This window comes from Bombina bombina, unplaced genomic scaffold, assembly GCF_027579735.1.
Source record: "Bombina bombina isolate aBomBom1 unplaced genomic scaffold, aBomBom1.pri scaffold_520, whole genome shotgun sequence".
NCBI classification, from domain to species: domain Eukaryota; kingdom Metazoa; phylum Chordata; class Amphibia; order Anura; family Bombinatoridae; genus Bombina; species Bombina bombina.
Genome location: NW_026511806.1, coordinates 215,433 through 234,862, shown reverse-complemented (window position 1 = coordinate 234,862; position 19,430 = coordinate 215,433). Strand labels below are relative to the sequence as shown.

The 19,430-nt window shown below is 42.4% G+C and overlaps 1 long non-coding RNA gene across 1 annotated transcript; it reads left to right on the top strand.

The window, feature by feature from the left end:
- The first annotated feature begins 1,701 nt into the window (after window positions 1-1,701).
- On the top strand, window positions 1,702-17,886 carry LOC128643957 (uncharacterized). The gene is made up of 2 exons (XR_008399897.1): window positions 1,702-14,410; window positions 17,216-17,886. It is a non-coding gene; the product is annotated as an uncharacterized LOC128643957 (long non-coding RNA).
- Window positions 17,887-19,430: the final 1,544 nt, after the last annotated feature.

Below are 19,430 nucleotides of genomic sequence, written 5' to 3'. Positions count from 1 at the left end.
AGACCTTCTGTCGCAAGGTCCTTTTTTCCATCCGGATCTGAAATCCTTAAATTTAAAGGTATGGAGATTGAACGCTTGATTCTTGGTCAAAGAGGTTTCTCTGACTCCGTGATTAATACTATGTTACAGGCTCGTAAATCTGTATCTCGAGAGATATATTAATAGAGTCTGGAAGACTTATATTTCTTGGTGTCTTTCTCATCATTTTTCTTGGCATTCTTTTAGAATACCGAGAATTTTACAGTTTCTTCAGGATGGTTTAGATAAGGGTTTGTCCGCAAGTTCTTTGAAAGGACAAATCTCCGCTCTTTCTGTTCTTTTTCACAGAAAGATTGCTATTCTTCCTGATATTCATTGTTTTGTACAAGCTTTGGTTCGTATAAAACCTGTCATTAAGTCAATTTCTCCTCCTTGGAGTTTGAATTTGGTTCTGGGGGCTCTTCAAGCTCCTCCGTTTGAACCTATGCATTCATTGGACATTAAATTACTTTCTTGGAAAGTTTTGTTCCTTTTGGCCATCTCTTCTGCTAGAAGAGTTTCTGAATTATCTGCTCTTTCTTGTGAGTCTCCTTTTCTGATTTTTCATCAGGATAAGGCGGTGTTGCGAACTTCTTTTGAATTTTTACCTAAAGTTGTGAATTCCAACAACATTAGTAGAGAAATTGTGGTTCCTTCATTATGTCCTAATCCTAAGAATTCTAAGGAGAAATCGTTGCATTCTTTGGATGTTGTTAGAGCTTTGAAATATTATGTTGAAGCTACGAAATCTTTCCGTAAGACTTCTAGTCTATTTGTTATCTTTTCCGGTTCTAGGAAAGGCCAGAAAGCTTCTGCTATTTCTTTGGCATCTTGGTTGAAATCTTTAATTCATCTTGCCTATGTTGAGTCGGGTAAAATTCCGCCTCAGAGAATTACAGCTCATTCTACTAGGTCAGTATCTACTTCCTGGGCGTTTAGGAATGAAGCTTCGGTTGACCAGATCTGCAAAGCAGCAACTTGGTCCTCTTTGCATACTTTTACTAAATTCTACCATTTTGATGTATTTTCTTCTTCTGAAGCAGTTTTTGGTAGAAAAGTTCTTCAGGCAGCGGTTTCAGTTTGAATCTTCTGCTTATGTTTTTTGTTAAACTTTATTTTGGGTGTGGATTATTTTCAGCAGGAATTGGCTGTCTTTATTTTATCCCTCCCTCTCTAGTGACTCTTGTGTGGAAAGATCCACATCTTGGGTAGTCATTATCCCATACGTCACTAGCTCATGGACTCTTGTTAATTACATGAAAGAAAACATAATTTATGTAAGAACTTACCTGATAAATTCATTTCTTTCATATTAACAAGAGTCCATGAGGCCCACCCTTTTTTGTGGTGGTTATGATTTTTTTGTATAAAGCACAATTATTCCAATTCCTTATTTTATATGCTTCGCACTTTTTTTCTTATCACCCCACTTCTTGGCTATTCGTTAAACTGATTTGTGGGTGTGGTGAGGGGTGTATTTATAGGCATTTTAAGGTTTGGGAAACTTTGCCCCTCCTGGTAGGAATGTATATCCCATACGTCACTAGCTCATGGACTCTTGTTAATATGAAAGAAATGAATTTATCAGGTAAGTTCTTACATAAATTATGTTTTTTTATTAGCTTTTTTTTTTTTTTTTTTTTTTTTTTTTTTTTTTTTTTTTTTTTTGAAACTTTTTATTTGAGGTTGAACATAAGGTATACAAGAAATATACAGTACAACGCCACCATGAAAACTGTATGGAATGAAGACAACATAAGATACAACATTATGATTGATTAGTTGCATTACATACAAAGGCTTAGGGAAATAAGCACAATACTCAAGCAGTATACCAAATCATTTGTATACCTCCAAAATGGAAGATGAGGCCACTTTTGGACCACCATTTTATATGAAATAAGCATTGGAGGTAAAAAAAAACAACAACTAGGGAGACCACTCTTGGATCTCAACTGAACCTCAATTTTCTATTTTTACAACAGTTTGGATAAAGCGAAAACAATTCTAGAGTGCTGGTAAATAAACAGATTTGGATTGTTTTTTTATGAAGACTAGATTATATGACGTTAAATATGGGGAAAATGAGAAATCTTTACAATCAGATGGGTTTACCAGTGGAGCCTAGGGTGTATAATCCTGGATGGAGACATACCATGAATGCCAGTTAATCAACATAGAAGCTACGTTGAGTTGTAGGGGAAAACATAAGGTACAAGGAATATAGGATGCTGTTCCTAAGGAATTAGGTAGTAGATAGGGAAGCATGGAGGGCATACACTCATATGTAGCGTTCTATACACAATCAGAACTAATGTTGCAGCTAATGAGGAGATAAGATGGGAGAATGACTGACGGAGATAAAGATGGGAGATAATATACCTTATGAGTTATCCTATTTGTGAGCCAATGGTGTGGGTTCTTAAAAGGTGTTATTATTAGAGCCATTAGTACCTATAAAGGGGACATGAGACAACTGCGCACCTCCAGACATACACAGGGCCCCGCCATCCCGGCCGCAGACAGCGCGACCCAGTGCATGCCAATGGGAAATAAAGACTAGAAATACTGATATGTGTCTCAGAGGATCAGAGTACAAGATAACATTGGTCAATTTGTTGCTACTAGGTGAGGAAAATTGAGAATATTCGTCCTGCAAATATACATTAGGAGAGGATTAAACAGCGATAATTAGTTGTGTTAGCAAGGTAATCTAAATTCGCAGCTGCAACACTGGTACAACATTTAACCCGCAATAAACATGGTAGACAAACATTGACCTCAAAACATGGAAAATGTGGCTAGTAGTCATATAACACAAACAGTATAAGCATGTATTTATATGCAATCCCCGCAACTAGTGATATGTAGGCCCCCAAGCATTTACCTAAATGAAAACTGTCTATAGGAAGCTGGACTGACAATGTTAGATGAATTATAATTAGTTAGGGCAGTAACAAGAACAGTAAGATAAAGATCATGGCCAGAAAAATATGTCTGGTAAGAACAGTGAAATTGAGCAAAACCCTGCAGTCCTGAGTGCTAAAAATTTGAACAATGTTCCTCAGAGGAGTCCATGCTGGCTTACAAGAGTCAATTTAACAGATGATGAGGGTATAAGAGGTATGCTCAACACCGTTATCCATGTAATTATTAATAACTAGCCTACCCCTATTTTAATACATACAAACCTAGGACATTGCCCATAACTCTGGGATAGACTATCTGCTAAGCTGTGCAAGGCGATATCAAAGGTGTGAGCTATCTCTAGCAGATGCCATACTCTTTGCAGCGCCTGCTGCGTGCTTTGTGAGCCTTGAGTAGCTGCCGTTGGGATACTGTATAAAGGCCCTAGCTTCGTCCAGGCCAAACTGTTCAGCAGCATCATGCGCACACCTCGAGGGGCACTAGGAGATTGGATAGGAGCAAAGAGATTAGTCTCAACCGGCTTGTCAAGGTTCCTCATATCAAGCGGCACCAACTCTCTCCTCTGTATAGCCGCGACCATGGGAGGTAAGTCGCTCTGCGGCATTAGTGAAAGGCTGCAGTCCATAGTAGGCTCCAAATTAGACACCACCGCCCTCGCAGCTTCAGTGTTGCTCATCTGGATTAAGTCACTGTCGCTCCTCCAAGCCGCATCCACTGCTCTCTCAAGTCTGACAAAGTGGTCATCCAGGATCTCGGTAATTAGCGTAAGCAAGTATGCTCCCCCAGACTCCATCTGGTACAGTAACAGGTAAATCTCTGTTGGGTGAATTATAACAGTGCCTGGCAAGAGAACACTGTCGCTTAACGACAAGCCCACAAAGGGTACTTGCCGGGGGGTCAGAAAAAATGTAGACAGTCTTCAGTATAGAATGGAAGCCCGACTAGATGGTAAAAGTTTTGCAGCCACGAGGATGTGAAAAATGGCCTCCGCTTCTGTGTGCTCAAGGTAGAGCTCCAGTCCTGGGTCCAGGGAATAACACCAAGGGTTAAATTTGGCTGTCGCTCACTAGTAGACAAAAGTTCAAGGTATGCGTGAGAGGTTTCACAGGATCCAATTCTTAAGAATATGAAGGATAGAGCTGTTTATAGCATAATCAGGACCGGAGCAGTGAGATTGTGCGGCCATTCTCGGGCGCTTCAGGCTCCGCCCCCCATTTTATTAGCTTTTTCACAAGACTGCTAAGTCATGTGTGTCATATAGATAACATTGTGCTCTCTCCCGTGGAGTTGTGCAGGACACAGCACTAACGGGCTTAAAATGCAAGTCAATAGATAATAAATAAATAAATAGCCCTGAGATAAGGGGACTGTCTGTAGAGGCTTAAATACAAGATATTAGATACTATTCTTATCGTCATTGTGTAACCGGCTAATTTAATCGTAAATTTAAGTTACCTCTATAGGTTCATATATGTGCTTCTCAGGCGTATCATAGCTACTGCCTCAATAGCCTCTGAGCTCACCGCACGTCACTGCTATAGACATATGAGGTACACGTAATAGATTTATGTCTGTAAGTTTGTCTGATCACTCCAGACATACAAGGTACACGTGATATAGATTTATGTCTGTAAATTTGTCTGATCACTACAGACATGCAAGGTACATGTGGTAGATTTATGTCTGTAAGTTTGTCTGATCACTACATACATACGAGGTACATGTGGTCGATTCATGTCTGTAAGTTTATCTGATCACTACAGACATATGAGGTAAACGTGATAGATTTATGTCTGTAAGTTTGTCTGATCACTACATACATATGAGGTACACGTGATATAGATTTATGCCTGTAAGTTTGTCTGATCACTACAGACATACGAGGTACACGTGGTAGATAAATGGCTGTAAGTTTGTCTGATCACTACAGACATACGAGGTACACGTGATAGATTTATGTTTGTAAGTTTGTCTCATCACTACAGAATACGAGGCACACGTGATATAGATTTGTCTGTAAGTTTGTCTGATCACTACATACATACCAGGCACACGTGATATAGATTTGTCTGTAAGTTTGTCTGATCACTACATACATACGAGGCACACGTGATATTGATTTGTCTGTAAGTTTGTCTGATCACTACAGACATATGAGGTACACATGATATAGATTTATGTCTGTAAGTTTGTCTAAGCACTACATACATACGAGGCACACGTGATATAGATTTATGTCTGTAAGTTTGTCTGATCACTACAGACATACGAGGTACACGTGATATAGATTTATGTCTGTAAGTTTGTCTGATCACTACAGACATATGAGGTACACATGATATAGATTTATGTCTGTAAGTTTGTCTGATCACTACATACATACGAGGTACACATGATATAGATTTATGTCTAAGTTTGTCTGATCACTACATACATACGAGGTACACGTGATATAGATTTATGTCTGTAAGTTTGTCTGATCACTACATACATACGAGGTACATGTGATATAGATTTATGTCTAAGTTTGTCTGATCACTACATACATACAAGGCACATGTGTAGCAGAGAGGCAGCAGGATCTGCAATATATCCTGGGCAGGCAGAGACAAGCAAGCAACAACTCTTGGCACTCTTGGCAATTGTAGCAGAGAGGCAGTAGGATCTGTAATATCTTTTTGGTAAGCAGAGACAAGCAAATAACTACTCTTGGTAATTGTAGCAGAGAGGCAGTAGGATCTGTAATATATTTTGGGTAAGCAGAGACAAGCAAATCACTACTCTTGGTAATTGTAGCAGAGAGGTAGCAGGATCTGCAATATCTTTTGGGTAAGCAGAGACAAGCAAGCAACTACTCCTGGTAATTGTAATAATAACCCCTTTCCACCAAGAACTAGACGATACATAGCTTGGGAGTCAACAACAACTTTTTTCTTCAACAGAAAAAACAAACAAAACTTTTTAAAAACAGTCTCCCCTACAAGGGGCTTCCCAACTGAAACAGCAGGGAGTTTAAACAGTAACATACAGTTTAACATACATTTTAACCATTAGCCTAAATAACAATTCCTGCATAGTTCATAAGTAGCGAGGTTTGCCACAATGCTCCCCCAGAACCAAACCGGCATACCAAGTCTGATCCCAACGGATTGGCTTGGGGAGGTCCGGAGGAGTTTTCACAGATCAAGGTTCAAGTTCAGTTTGTCTGGACAACCCGTCGGCGTTGCCGTTTTGCTTCCCAGGTCGGTAATGGATTGTTAAGTCAAACGGCTGCAGCGCCAAACTCCAGCGCAACAGCCGGGCATTGTCTCCGGATACCCTGTTCAGCCACACCAACGGGTTGTAATCTGTGAGCAGGGAAAATTGTTGTCCATATAGATATGGCTGAAGTTTCTTGAGGGCCCACACCACGGCTAGGCATTCCTTTTCGATGGCGGCGTAGCTAACTTCTCGGGGTAACAGTTTCCTGCTTAGGTAGGCCACAGGATGCTCGCTGCCATCAGCCCCAACTTGGCTCAGCACGGCTCCCAATCCAAACATAGAAGCGTCTGTATGGACGAGAAAGCGTTTAGTTGGATCCGGGGCAGCAAGGATAGGGGCATTTACGAGAGCGTTTTTCAGTTCTTGGAATGCTTGTTCACACTCTGGGCTCCAGGTAACAATCTTAGGAAGGTTTTTACTGGTGAGGTCGGTGAGGGGTTTGGCTAGGGTACTATAATTAGGTACAAACTTCCTATAATAGCCTGCGGTACCTAGAAAGGCTAGCACTTGGGTCTTGGTACGGGGAGTGGGCCACTTGGCTATGGCCTCTACCTTGGCCGGTTCGGGCTTCTGCTGCCCGCTACCTACTCGGTGCCCTAGGTACTGGACCTCCGCCATCCTTATATGACATTTGCTAGGCTTAAGGGTTAATCCTGCCTCCCTAATGCGATCTAGGATCGCCCCTATATGGTTCAAATGCTTGTCCCAGGAGCTGCTAAATATAGCTATGTCGTCTAAATAGGCGCATGCGTACTCTTGGGACCCATCCAGTAGCCGATCTACCATTCGCTGGAAAGTAGCCGGAGCGTTCTTCATCCCGAATGGCATGACCTTGAATTGGTACAGGCCAAACGGGGTGACGAACGCTGATTTGCGGATGGCATCCTCGGCTAGTGGGATCTGCCAGTACCCCTTACACAGATCTATGGTGGTGAGGTACTGGCCTCGAGCCATTTTATCTAGGAGCTCATCTATCCGGGGCATAGGGTAGGCGTCAGAGACGGTTTTATCATTAAGTTTCCGGTAGTCTACGCAGAAGCGGGTCGTGCCGTCCCGCTTCGGCACTAGAACTACCGGCGAGGCCCAGGGGCTGTCCGAGTGCTCAGTCACTCCTAACTGTAGCATCTCGTCAATCTCCTTCCGCATATGTTCTCTTACCGATTCTGGTATGCGGTAAGGAGGTTGACGCATGGGGAGGTGACCTGGGGTTTCTACCCTATGGGTGGCCAGTCGGGTATATCCAGGCACGTTGGAGAACGTCTCTCTCTTTTCCTGCAGTAGCTCTGCTATTTGAGCTCGTTCCCGAGGACTTAACCGCTCACCCAATTGTACCTCTCCCAGACCTTCGTTCCGGTTCTTCATTCCTAGGAGGTCGGGAAGAGGTAAACTGTCTGCGTCGTCCGCCGCAGGGGCGCAAATAGCATTCACCTCCTCTGCGCGTTCATGGTACGGCTTCAACATATTTACATGGAGCATGCGTCTACCACCTGCTCCAGTACATGGGCCGATCACATAGGTGGTGTCACAGATTTGTTCCACTACCTTGTATGGGCCCTGCCAGGAGGCCTGCAGTTTATCATTTTTGACCGGTTTTAAGATTAGCACCTTCTGCCCAGTCTGAAAACTGCGGTCCCTGGCGCCCCTATCATACCAACGGCGCTGACGGGTTTGAGCCGGCTGAAGGTTGGAGCGGACGGTCCGAGTCAGGGCCTCCAGGCGCTCCCTAAACTCCAGCACGTATGGTACGATAGGAGTACCGTCACTAGTGACTTCCCCCTCCCAATGCTCTCGGATTAAGTCTAGGGGACCCCGTACCCTCCTTCCGAATAATAATTCAAAGGGAGAGAACCCTGTGGACTCCTGAGGTACCTCCCGGTAGGCGAAAAGCAAATGGGGTAGAAACCGCTCCCAGTTCTTCTGGGTATCCATGAACGTGCGGAGCATCTGTTTTAGTGTTCCATTAAACCGTTCACAGAGCCCATTAGACTGGGGGTGATAAGCGGAATTTACAATGGGTTTCACCCCACATGCTCTCCACAACTGGTGGGTAATCTCTGCCGTGAACTGGGTGCCCCGGTCCGAAATAATCTCCCGGGGAAATCCCATGCGGGAGAAGATTCTGATGAGGGCATCCGCCACGGTCTCGGCATGAATATTAGCCAGAGCCACTGCCTCGGGATATCGGGTGGCATAATCCACGACCGTGAGTATATACCTCTTCCCCGAGGGGCTTGGCTTGGCTAGGGGGCCAATGAGGTCCACCGCCACTCGACTAAAAGGCTCCTCTATTATGGGGAGGGAGTGTAGCTTTGCCTTATATCGGTCTCTTCTTTTCCCTACTCGTTGGCAGGTGTCACACGTCTGGCAATACTGCCTAATATCTTTGGTGATCCCTGTTAGGTGGTGCTTCGTCCGACTAACTCCTAGGTGGCCTGACAGCGGAATATCGTGGGCAACCCGTAGCAGTTCTCGTCTATACCTCTGAGGTACTATTAACTGCTGAACGGACAGGGGAATAGATCCAGCCACTATCTTCTCTGCATACCTGTACAGTAACCCCTTGTCCCAACCGTACCTCTCTCCTTCCAACCCCGCCTGATTCTGGTCTACCTTATCCCTATATACTTGCAACGAGGGTCAGTGGCCACTTCGCTACCAAACTCTAGTGGAGGGGCCCAAGAGACATTAGGGGGGTGATTGCTTACCTGAGCCTCAGAGTGATCAGCCAGTGCGTTGGTGCGGGCCTGTTGTCGGGTAACCATGGGCAGTGCTGCTTGTGGGGAGGTTCGGGGTGCAAACGCTGAAGTCAGCTCCCCTAAGTCGTTGCCCAAAATAACGTCTGCGGGCAAATTTTGCCTAAGGCCCACTTCTACGTTCCCCGACCCTGCTCCCCAATCCAAATGTACTTTGGCCGTGGGAATCTTGTAAATGGCTCCCCCGGCCACCCGGTCAGCTACACAGTCTCCGGTGAGTTGATTGGTGGAAACTAAATGTTGCCGGAGCAAGGTTATGGTGGCCCCAGAGTCACGCAGCCCTTGGACACGTCGGCCCTCTATATAGACCACCTGGCGGTGGCTTTGTAGGTTGTCCGAAGCGGCCTGTACTGGGTTTACCTCGTGTAAGATGCCCAAGGGTTCCTCGTGTAAGACTGCGGGTTGGGTCTGTAGTCGGGGCTCGTTCTGGTAGCAGTGTACAGCTGCCCGGTTGTTTGACAAGTTGTTCTGGTTGTTCCAGGTGGATCGGTTCTTGTTCCTGGGACAGTCTCTCTGAATGTGCCCTTGTTGGTTACAAAGATGGCAACGGATAGCTGATCGAGTCTGGTATCTGGGACGGGGGGTAGATTCCCACTCCAGGATGGGGTAGCAATGGTGTGGGAGCTGCAGTGGGGGTTGGGGTGACCCCAATACTGGAGCGTTGCTGTGTTCGTTGAGCTCTCCGAGCGTCTTGGTATTCGTCGGCCAAGGTCGCTGCGGTATGTACCGTGCACGGTTTTCAATCTCTCAGCCAGTTTTGCAATTCAGTGGACACCCCTTGGAAGAATTGCTCCATCAACAGGAGTTGTAAAAGGTCTTCCAACTGGGTGACTTGGGCTGCCTGCAACCAGCCTTTAGCGGCCCTGGTTAGCCGATGCGCCCACTCAGTGTGGGTATCTTTCTCCAGCTTCTTCAGGTCTCGGAAACCGCTGTCGGTATGCCTCCGAGGTAATAGCCTACCTAGTCAGGATGGCCTGTTTTACCTTCTGGTAGTCCCTGCTGTCCTCATCTGGTATGGTGCGGTAGGCTTCAGTGGCCCGCCCGGATAACTTGCCAGCCAGTAGGGGAACTTGGTCAGCGGTACTAATATTATGCAGTTGGCATAATCGCTCAAAGTCCTGTAGGTACCCATCGATATCCTCCGTGTCGGTATGATCCTTGAATGCGTGGTAGGGAATCTTAGCTTTCCCTGTACCAGCACTGGAGTGTACTGGTAGCCCCTCTCCGGGTCTCGGGGTGGTTTGTTGGGTCACCATCAAGTACTCCTGTACGTCTTCTGATGTCCGTGTCAGGAGCTCCTCCGAATGGGGTAGCGGAAAAAAAGCCAACCGGGTCCGCATCTCTTTTTGGAATTCAGTTTCATTGTTCGCCATGGGTACGGCCGTACCTGCTACCCGGTCTCCCTCCATGAGCTCTGCAATCAGCCTTGCTTTGGTTTTATTGCTGCCAATAATTCCTCTCGCCTCCAGTAATTCCTTCAATGCAGTTCTCTTTAGTCTGGTATAATCTGTCCCCATTCGCTGTCTGTTCATATACATCACATGTCCTACGACTTGCTGTGCGGTTTGAATCCCATCGCTTGCCACCAATTGTAGCAGAGAGGCAGCAGGATCTGCAATATATCCTGGGCAGGCAGAGACAAGCAAGCAACCACTCTTGGCACTCTTGGCAATTGTAGCAGAGAGGCAGTAGGATCTAAACAGTAGCATACAGTTTAACATACATTTTAACCATTAGCCTAAATAACAATTCCTGCATAGTAAATAAGTAGCGAGGTTTGCCACAAAGACATACAAGTCACATGTGATATAGATTTATGTCTGTAAGTTTGTCTGATCACTACATACATACGAGGTACAGGTGATATAGATTTATGTCTGTAAGTTTGTCTGATCACTACATACATACGAGGTACAGGTGATATAGATTTATATCTGTAAGTTTGTCTGATCACTACATACATACGAGGTACAGGTGATATAGATTTATATCTGTAAGTTTGTCTGATCACTACATACATACGAGGTACACGTGATATCGATTTATATCTGTAAGTTTGTCTGATCACTACATACATACGAGGTACACGTGAGATTTATGTCTGTAAGTTTGTCTGATCACTACATACATACGAGGTACAGGTGATATAGATTTATTTCTGTAAGTTTGTCTGATCACTACATACATACGAGGTACAGGTGATATAGATTTATTTCTGTAAGTTTGTCTGATCACTACATACATACGAGGTACAGGTGATATAGATTTATGACTGTAAGTTTGTCTGATCACTACATACATACGAGGTACAGGTGATATAGATTTATATCTGTAAGTTTGTCTGATCACTACATACATACGAGGTACACGTGATATAGATTTATATCTGTAAGTTTGTCTGATCACTACATACATACGAGGTACACGTGAGATTTATTTCTGTAAGTTTGTCTGATCACTACATACATACGAGGTACACGTGATATAGATTTAGGTCTGTAAGTTTGTCTGATCACTACAGACATACGAGGCACATGTGATATAGATTTATTTCTGTAAGTTTGTCTGATCACTACATACATATGAGGTACACGTGATATAGATTTATGTCTGTAAGTTTGTCTGATCACTACATACATACGAGGTACACGTGATATAGATTTATGTCTGTAAGTTTGTCTGATCACTACATACATATGAGGTACACGTGATATAGATTTATGTCTGTAAGTTTGTCTGATCACTACATACATACGAGGTACACGTGATATAGATTTATATCTGTAAGTTTGTCTGATCACTACATACATATGAGGTACACGTGATATAGATTTATGTCTGTAAGTTTGTCTGATCACTACATACATACGAGGTACACATGATATAGATTTATGTCTGTAAGTTTGTCTGATCACTACATACATACGAGGCACACGTGATATAGATTTATGTCTGTAAGTTTGTCTGATCACTACATACATACGAGGTACACATGATATAGATTTATGTCTGTAAGTTTGTCTGATCACTACAGACATACGAGGTACATGTGATATAGATTTATGTCTGTAAGTTTGTGTGATCACTACATACATACGAGGTACATGTGATATAGATTTAGGTCTGTAAGTTTGTCTGATCACTACATACATACGAGGTACAGGTGATATAGATTTATGTCTGTAAGTTTGTCTGATCACTACATACATACGAAGTACAGGTGATATAGATTTATATCTGTAAGTTTGTCTGATCACTACAGACATACGAGGTACACGTGATATAGATTTATATCTGTAAGTTTGTCTGATCACTACAGACATACGAGGTACACGTGATATAGATTTATATCTGTAAGTTTGTCTGATCACTACATACATATGAGGTACACGTGATATAGATTTATATCTGTAAGTTTGTCTGATCACTACATACATATGAGGTACACGTGATATAGATTTATGTCTGTAAGTTTGTCTGATCATTACATACATACGAGGCACACATGATATAGATTTGTCTGTAAGTTTGTCTGATCACTACATACATACGAGGTACATGTGATATAGATTTATATCTGTAAGTTTGTCTGATCACTACATACATACGAGGTACACGTGATATAGATTTAGGTCTGTAAGTTTGTCTGATCACTACATACATACGAGGTACAGGTGATATAGATTTATGTCTGTAAGTTTGTCTGATCACTACAGACATACAAGGTACAGGTGATATAGATTTATGTCTGTAAGTTTGTCTGATCACTACATACATACGAGGTACAGGTGATATAGATTTATGTCTGTAAGTTTGTCTGATCACTACATACATACGAGGTACAGGTGATATAGATTTATGTCTAAGTTTGTCTGATCACTACAGACATACGAGGTACACGTGATATAGATTTATGTCTGTAAGTTTGTCTGATCACTACATACATATGAGGTACACTTTATAGATTTATGTCTAAGTTTGTCTGATCAGTACATACATACGAGGCACACGTGATATAGATTTATGTCTAAGTTTGTCTTATCACTACTTACATACGAGGCACACGTGATATAGATTTATGTCTAAGTTTGTCTGATCACTACATACATACGAGGTACAGGTGATATAGATTTATGTCTGTAAGTTTGTCTGATCACTACAGACATATGAGGCACATGTGATATAGATTTATGTCTGTAAGTTTGTCTGATCACTACAGACATATGAGGTACAGGTGATATAGGTTTGTCTGTAAGTTTGTCTGATCACTACATACATACGAGGTACACATGATATAGATTTATGTCTGTAAGTTTGTCTGATCACTACATACATACGAGGTACACGTGATATAGATTTATATCTGTAAGTTTGTCTGATCACTACATACATACGAGGTACAGGTGATATATATTTATATCTGTAAGTTTGTCTGATCACTACATACATATGAAGTACACGTGATATAGATTTATGTCTAAGTTTGTCTGATCACTACATACATACGAGGTACAGGTGATATAGATTTATGTCTGTAAGTTTGTCTGATCACTACATACATACGAGGTACAGGTGATATAGATTTATGTCTGTAAGTTTGTCTGATCACTACATACATACGAGGTACAGGTGATATAGATTTATGTCTGTAAGTTTGTCTGATCACTACAGACATACGAGGTACACGTGATATAGATTTATATCTGTAAGTTTGTCTGATCACTACAGACATACGAGGCACATGTGATATAGATTTATGTCTGTAAGTTTGTCTGATCACTACATACATACGAGGTACAGGTGATATAGATTTATGTCTGTAAGTTTGTCTGATCACTACAGACATACGAGGTACACGTGATATAGATTTATATCTGTAAGTTTGTCTGATCACTACAGACATACGAGGCACATGTGATATAGATTTATATCTGTAAGTTTGTCTGATCACTACATACATACGAGGTACACGTGATATAGATTTATATCTGTAAGTTTGTCTGATCACTACATACATACGAGGTACACATGATATAGATTTATGTCTGTACTTTTGCCTGATGCGCTGCAGTTTTTGTAATAAAATTGTTTGCACCTTTAAGTGATCATCACACAATATCTTACGAGGGGCAGAGAGTCGTTCTTGGTCTTTACAGTGCTCATTTTGGGGTAGGGCATTGGCGTTTTTTGTTGTAATGTAAAGATATCTAATGACCATGTTTTGTTATTGTTTACGTGCCCCCCCCTTTTATATATTTCAGTCTCTGTTCAGTTTGTCTTTATCCTGATGACATACACCAGCCCTCCCCAGTAGACAATGCCAGCTTTCTGTTTTCGTTGGTTTTAATGTTTTCTTGTGTCTTCCTCAGCCGTACCCTATGTATCCAGCTACCACGTCTCTAGTGAACGTTGTGCCCAAGCTGAATGCCACGGGACGGGATTTGCTGCAGGTATCGTGTTGAGCGGGTTTTGGGGGGTTATGATGCGTCTCAAGCACACAGTAGTTACATCAGAGACTACATTTCTGGGTTTTTTATTATAGTATTCTCATTTGTTTATAAAGAGCCAACACATTACACAGCTTAGTGTCTCAAATAACCGGTCTTATCTGCTTCTTGTGTGTTTTTACTCATATCGAATGTCTGTATTGGGAGAAAAGTACAGACATAAAACTCTTGTATAAATGTAACATTAAATAATGTGATTATAATTACTATATGTTACATTATATGATCAAGGTATATGTAATGTGGCTCCCAGATAATAATTTGATTCCATATTAAACAATTTGGGCACAATGTGCCATAAGGGAAGAAATCTTCATTCGCTGATACTTATATAACTGCAGCAGTGTACATCCTGACATGGTTTGGCCAGGAGTTTCTGCTTTCACTATAGCGTCCAGAGAAACTCTGCAAGTGAGTTTAAAGCAATCCCTTGTGACTACACAGCCTTAAAACAAATGACAAGTGCTGATGGGAGAACAAGGGGGATATGTGTGTATTTAGTGATATGCACAGAGGGAGAAAGCTTATTATTATGGCTGACAAAGCTGCCCGGTGGCTCCTCCAGCTGTGCCCTGCCTCACATCTCCATAGGAACATGCTAGGATCCCTCCCCTGCAGAATCTTACTGCACCAGTAAGTCCTGGAGGAAATAAAATCTGCCAGTGAGTAGGAGTCTGTCCTCCTGATGAATGAGGCTTTTCCACAATTTAGTTTTACCTGGGACAGACGGGTGATGGTCATTACAGGGATATTCTAACATAAATGCTCTGATTTGTTGGAGCAGGAAGCCACAGCACAGGTCTGCTCATGAGCATTGAGCAGGGTATTGTCAGTGACTCGATGCCTGTGTCTTGCTCTGGAGATTTGCTGAGGCCCCCCAATAGTACTTTAGTTGTGTGTTAAAACCCTAAGCAAGGAGCACTGGTGCTAAAATAACATTCTGTAATGAATCAGCATTTCCGTCTTGCATTAGAATCCTTTGTGCTGTGATATCACAAGAGGATAAAACTGTATTATCTGATGCCCTTTCCTGTATATCTGTGCAAGTTCATTAGAGGTTGCACCACATGATACACACAGTAGGTAGGAAGGAAGAATGAGAGAACAAACGTATCTGTAGTGTAATGCTCAGAGGCAGTTATGCCGGGGCTCACTTTTAACTACAGTGGCAAATAGAGCTGCACCACATGATACACACAGTATGTAGGAAGGAAGAATGAGAGAACTTATCTGTAGTGTAATGCTCAGAGGCAGTTATGCTGGGGCTCACTTTTAACTACAGTGGCAAATAGAGCTGCACCACATGGCGCACACAGTATATAGGAAGGAAGAATGAGAGAACTTATCTGTAGTGTAATGCTCAGAGGCAGTTATGCTGGGGCTCACTTTTAACTACAGTGGCAAATAGAGCTGCACCACATGGCGCACACAGTATATAGGAAGGAAGAATGAGACAACAAACTTATCTGTAGTGTAATGCTCAGAGGCAGTTATGCTGGGGCTCACTTTTAACTACAGTGGCAAATAGAGCTGCACCACATGACACACACAGTATGTAGGAAGGAAGAATGAGAGAACAAACTTATCTGTAGTGTAATGCTCAGAGGCAGTTATGCTGGGGCTCACTTTTAACTACAGTGGCAAATAGAGCTGCACCACATGACACACACAGTATGTAGGAAGGAAGAATGAGACAACAAACTTATCTGTAGTGTAATGCTCAGAGGCAGTTATGCTGGGGCTCACTTTTAACTACAGTGGCAAATAGAGCTGCACCACATGACACACACAGTATGTAGGAAGGAAGAATGAGACAACAAACTTATCTGTAGTGTAATGCTCAGAGGCAGTTATGCTGGGGCTCACTTTTAACTACAGTGGCAAATAGAGCTGCACCACATGGCGCACACAGTATATAGGAAGGAAGAATGAGAGAACTTATCTGTAGTGTAATGCTCAGAGGCAGTTATGCTGGGGCTCACTTTTAACTACAGTGGCAAATAGAGCTGCACCACATGGCGCACACAGTATATAGGAAGGAAGAATGAGACAACAAACTTATCTGTAGTGTAATGCTCAGAGGCAGTTATGCTGGGGCTCACTTTTAACTACAGTGGCAAATAGAGCTGCACCACATGACACACACAGTATTTAGGAAGGAAGAATGAGAGAACAAACTTATCTGTAGTGTAATGCTCAGAGGCAGTTATGCTGGGGCTCACTTTTAACTACAGTGGCAAATAGAGCTGCACCACATGACACACACAGTATGTAGGAAGGAAGAATGAGACAACAAACTTATCTGTAGTGTAATGCTCAGAGGCAGTTATGCTGGGGCTCACTTTTAACTACAGTGGCAAATAGAGCTGCACCACATGACACACACAGTATGTAGGAAGGAAGAATGAGACAACAAACTTATCTGTAGTGTAATGCTCAGAGGCAGTTATGCTGGGGCTCACTTTTAACTACAGTGGCAAATAGAGCTGCACCACATGACACACACAGTATGTAGGAAGGAAGAATGAGAGAACAAACTTATCTGTAGTGTAATGCTCAGAGGCAGTTATGCCGGGGCTCACTTTTAACTACAGTGGCAAATAGAGCTGCTTCGCATTGCCAGGTGTTAACTGTGGGCACAGCATTGACTTTAGGGAAAATATTAGAGAAGGGAGAATATTTTGAAACTTAAGGTAAAGACAACTCTGGTAACCTGGCACTGATCTCCTCTTTTTTTTATTTTCTCAGAACTTACTGAAGTGTAACCCAGTTCAGAGGATTTCTGCTGATGAAGCTCTACAACATCCGTACTTTGCAGATTTCTGCCCCCCATAATGCACCTACCTCTTGATGCTGAATTCCCCCCCTGTACACGTCATGCCTGGCCCCTGCTGTGTCCTGGTCTTACGGGCTGAATATTCCTACTGGGCAAGGTCTAGTGACATTCCTACAGTCAGTATTTGTGAGCAGCTCCTGTACAGTTATAGATGACCATTATCACCCCTGCTAGTTATCCGAGTCGTGATAACGCTTTACTGCCGGTGATGATCCATGAACAAGTTTAAAGCAGCATTCTCCAGACATTGACGTTGTGTGCAATTCAGGCTTTTCCAGTGGTGATTTTATTCAGCCTTTCAGCAAGATCTACCTACCCCAAAAGCTTTCTATCCCCGCCCACCATCCCACAGGTGATGAAACGGTGCTCAGGGGAACTTTTCTTCCCGTTTCCCTTCTGTCATTTTTATTTATTTTTGAGCTGTTGTCTCTCCCAGTTCTCCTCAGACCCCTGCTCCCTTGTATTTACCACTTGTATATTTTAATGTACATTTTTGAATGGTTTATATGCATTTTGTTTCTTTTACCCTGTAAATTTATGGCCTATTTGTTGAGAAATGCAGATTATTTTACAGACACCTCCAGCCTGTGTATGTTTGAGTCCTTTTTTTTTTTTTTTTCTTTTCTCTTTTTAAAAACATACAGTGTAGTGTAATCATTATAGGATTTTATTTGTAACAAATTTCCTTTTCTATCCTTTATTGAATGCCACACAGCTATTTATACAGAACCAATATCATTATCCCAGTATAACAATTAAACACATACAACCCAGCACTGACAGAGAGGAATTTCCAATTAGTTTTTTGAGAGGAGATAAGGATGCAACTGATATTGTCAGGTTAAATAGAGTCTGTTAGTTATTAATCCAGCACTAAACATCTCCCTTAACTGCTGAGGGCTAGAGTGAGGCCAGTGAGTGGTCCTAATGTTTAGACCTTCCCCGGACCACTTTCTGGTCTGGCTCATTAATGTCCTCTTGTTAAGACAGTTCATCAGCATTTTTGTGGGCTCATATCATGCCAAACATAAAACAAGTTGCATTGCAAATCTCCGCCGTAACAATCATCCTTTATCCCCTGATACCCGGTTTAGCCAGTGGAGTAGATGGTGGTTGGTAATAAAAGTAAATTCTCAGCCTCAGAGATAGGTTTGCAATTTCTGGACAGCCCATACCAGAGCTAGGCACCATCTCTATTGTTGCTTAGCTGGCCTCTCTATCCAGAAGCTTTCTGCTGACATAGGTTACTGGAAGCTCAACCCCTTGAAATCCACTGAGCTGAGTACAGTACTGTACCAAAACCACACATAGAAGCATCTGCCTGCACTGGGAATTGGCAGGAATAGTCCAGGAGCAGCCAGAACAGGAAAGCTGGACACAAAAGGCAAATTCACATTCAGGGTTTATACTTCTAATACTCAGGGCTATACAAGGGACTCTAGCCATAACTGTCTGCTCATAAAAAATCAATAATGCCAAATGCAACATAAGTGATTTCTTTCATGTAATTGGCAAGAGTCCATGAGCTAGTGACATATGGAATATACAATCCTACCAGGAGGGGCAAAGTTTCCCAAACCTCAAAATGCCTATAAATACACCCCTCACCACACCCACAATTCAGTTTTACAAACTTTGCCTCCTATGGAGGTGGTGAAGTAAGTTTGTGCTAAGATTTCTACGTTGATATGCGCTTCTCAGCATTGTTGAAGCCCGATTCCTCTCAGAGTAGAGCGAATGTCAGAGGGACGTGAAGGGAGTATCACTTATTCGAATACGATGATTTCCCTAACGGGGGGTCTATTTCATAGGTTCTCTGTTATCGGTCATAGAGATTCATCTCCTACCTACCTTTTCAGATCGACGATATACTCTCAATTTACCATTATCTCTACTAATAACTGTTTTAGTACTGGTTTGGCTATCTGCTATATGTGGATGGGTGTCTTTTGGTAAGTATGTTTTCATTACTTAAGACACTCTCAGCTATGGTTTGGCACTTTATGCAATTATATAAAGTTCTAAATATATGTATTGTACTTATATTTGCCATGAGTCAGGTTCATGTATTTCCTTCTGCAGACTGTCAGTTTCATATTTGGGAATGTAAACACTTTAAGAAATTTA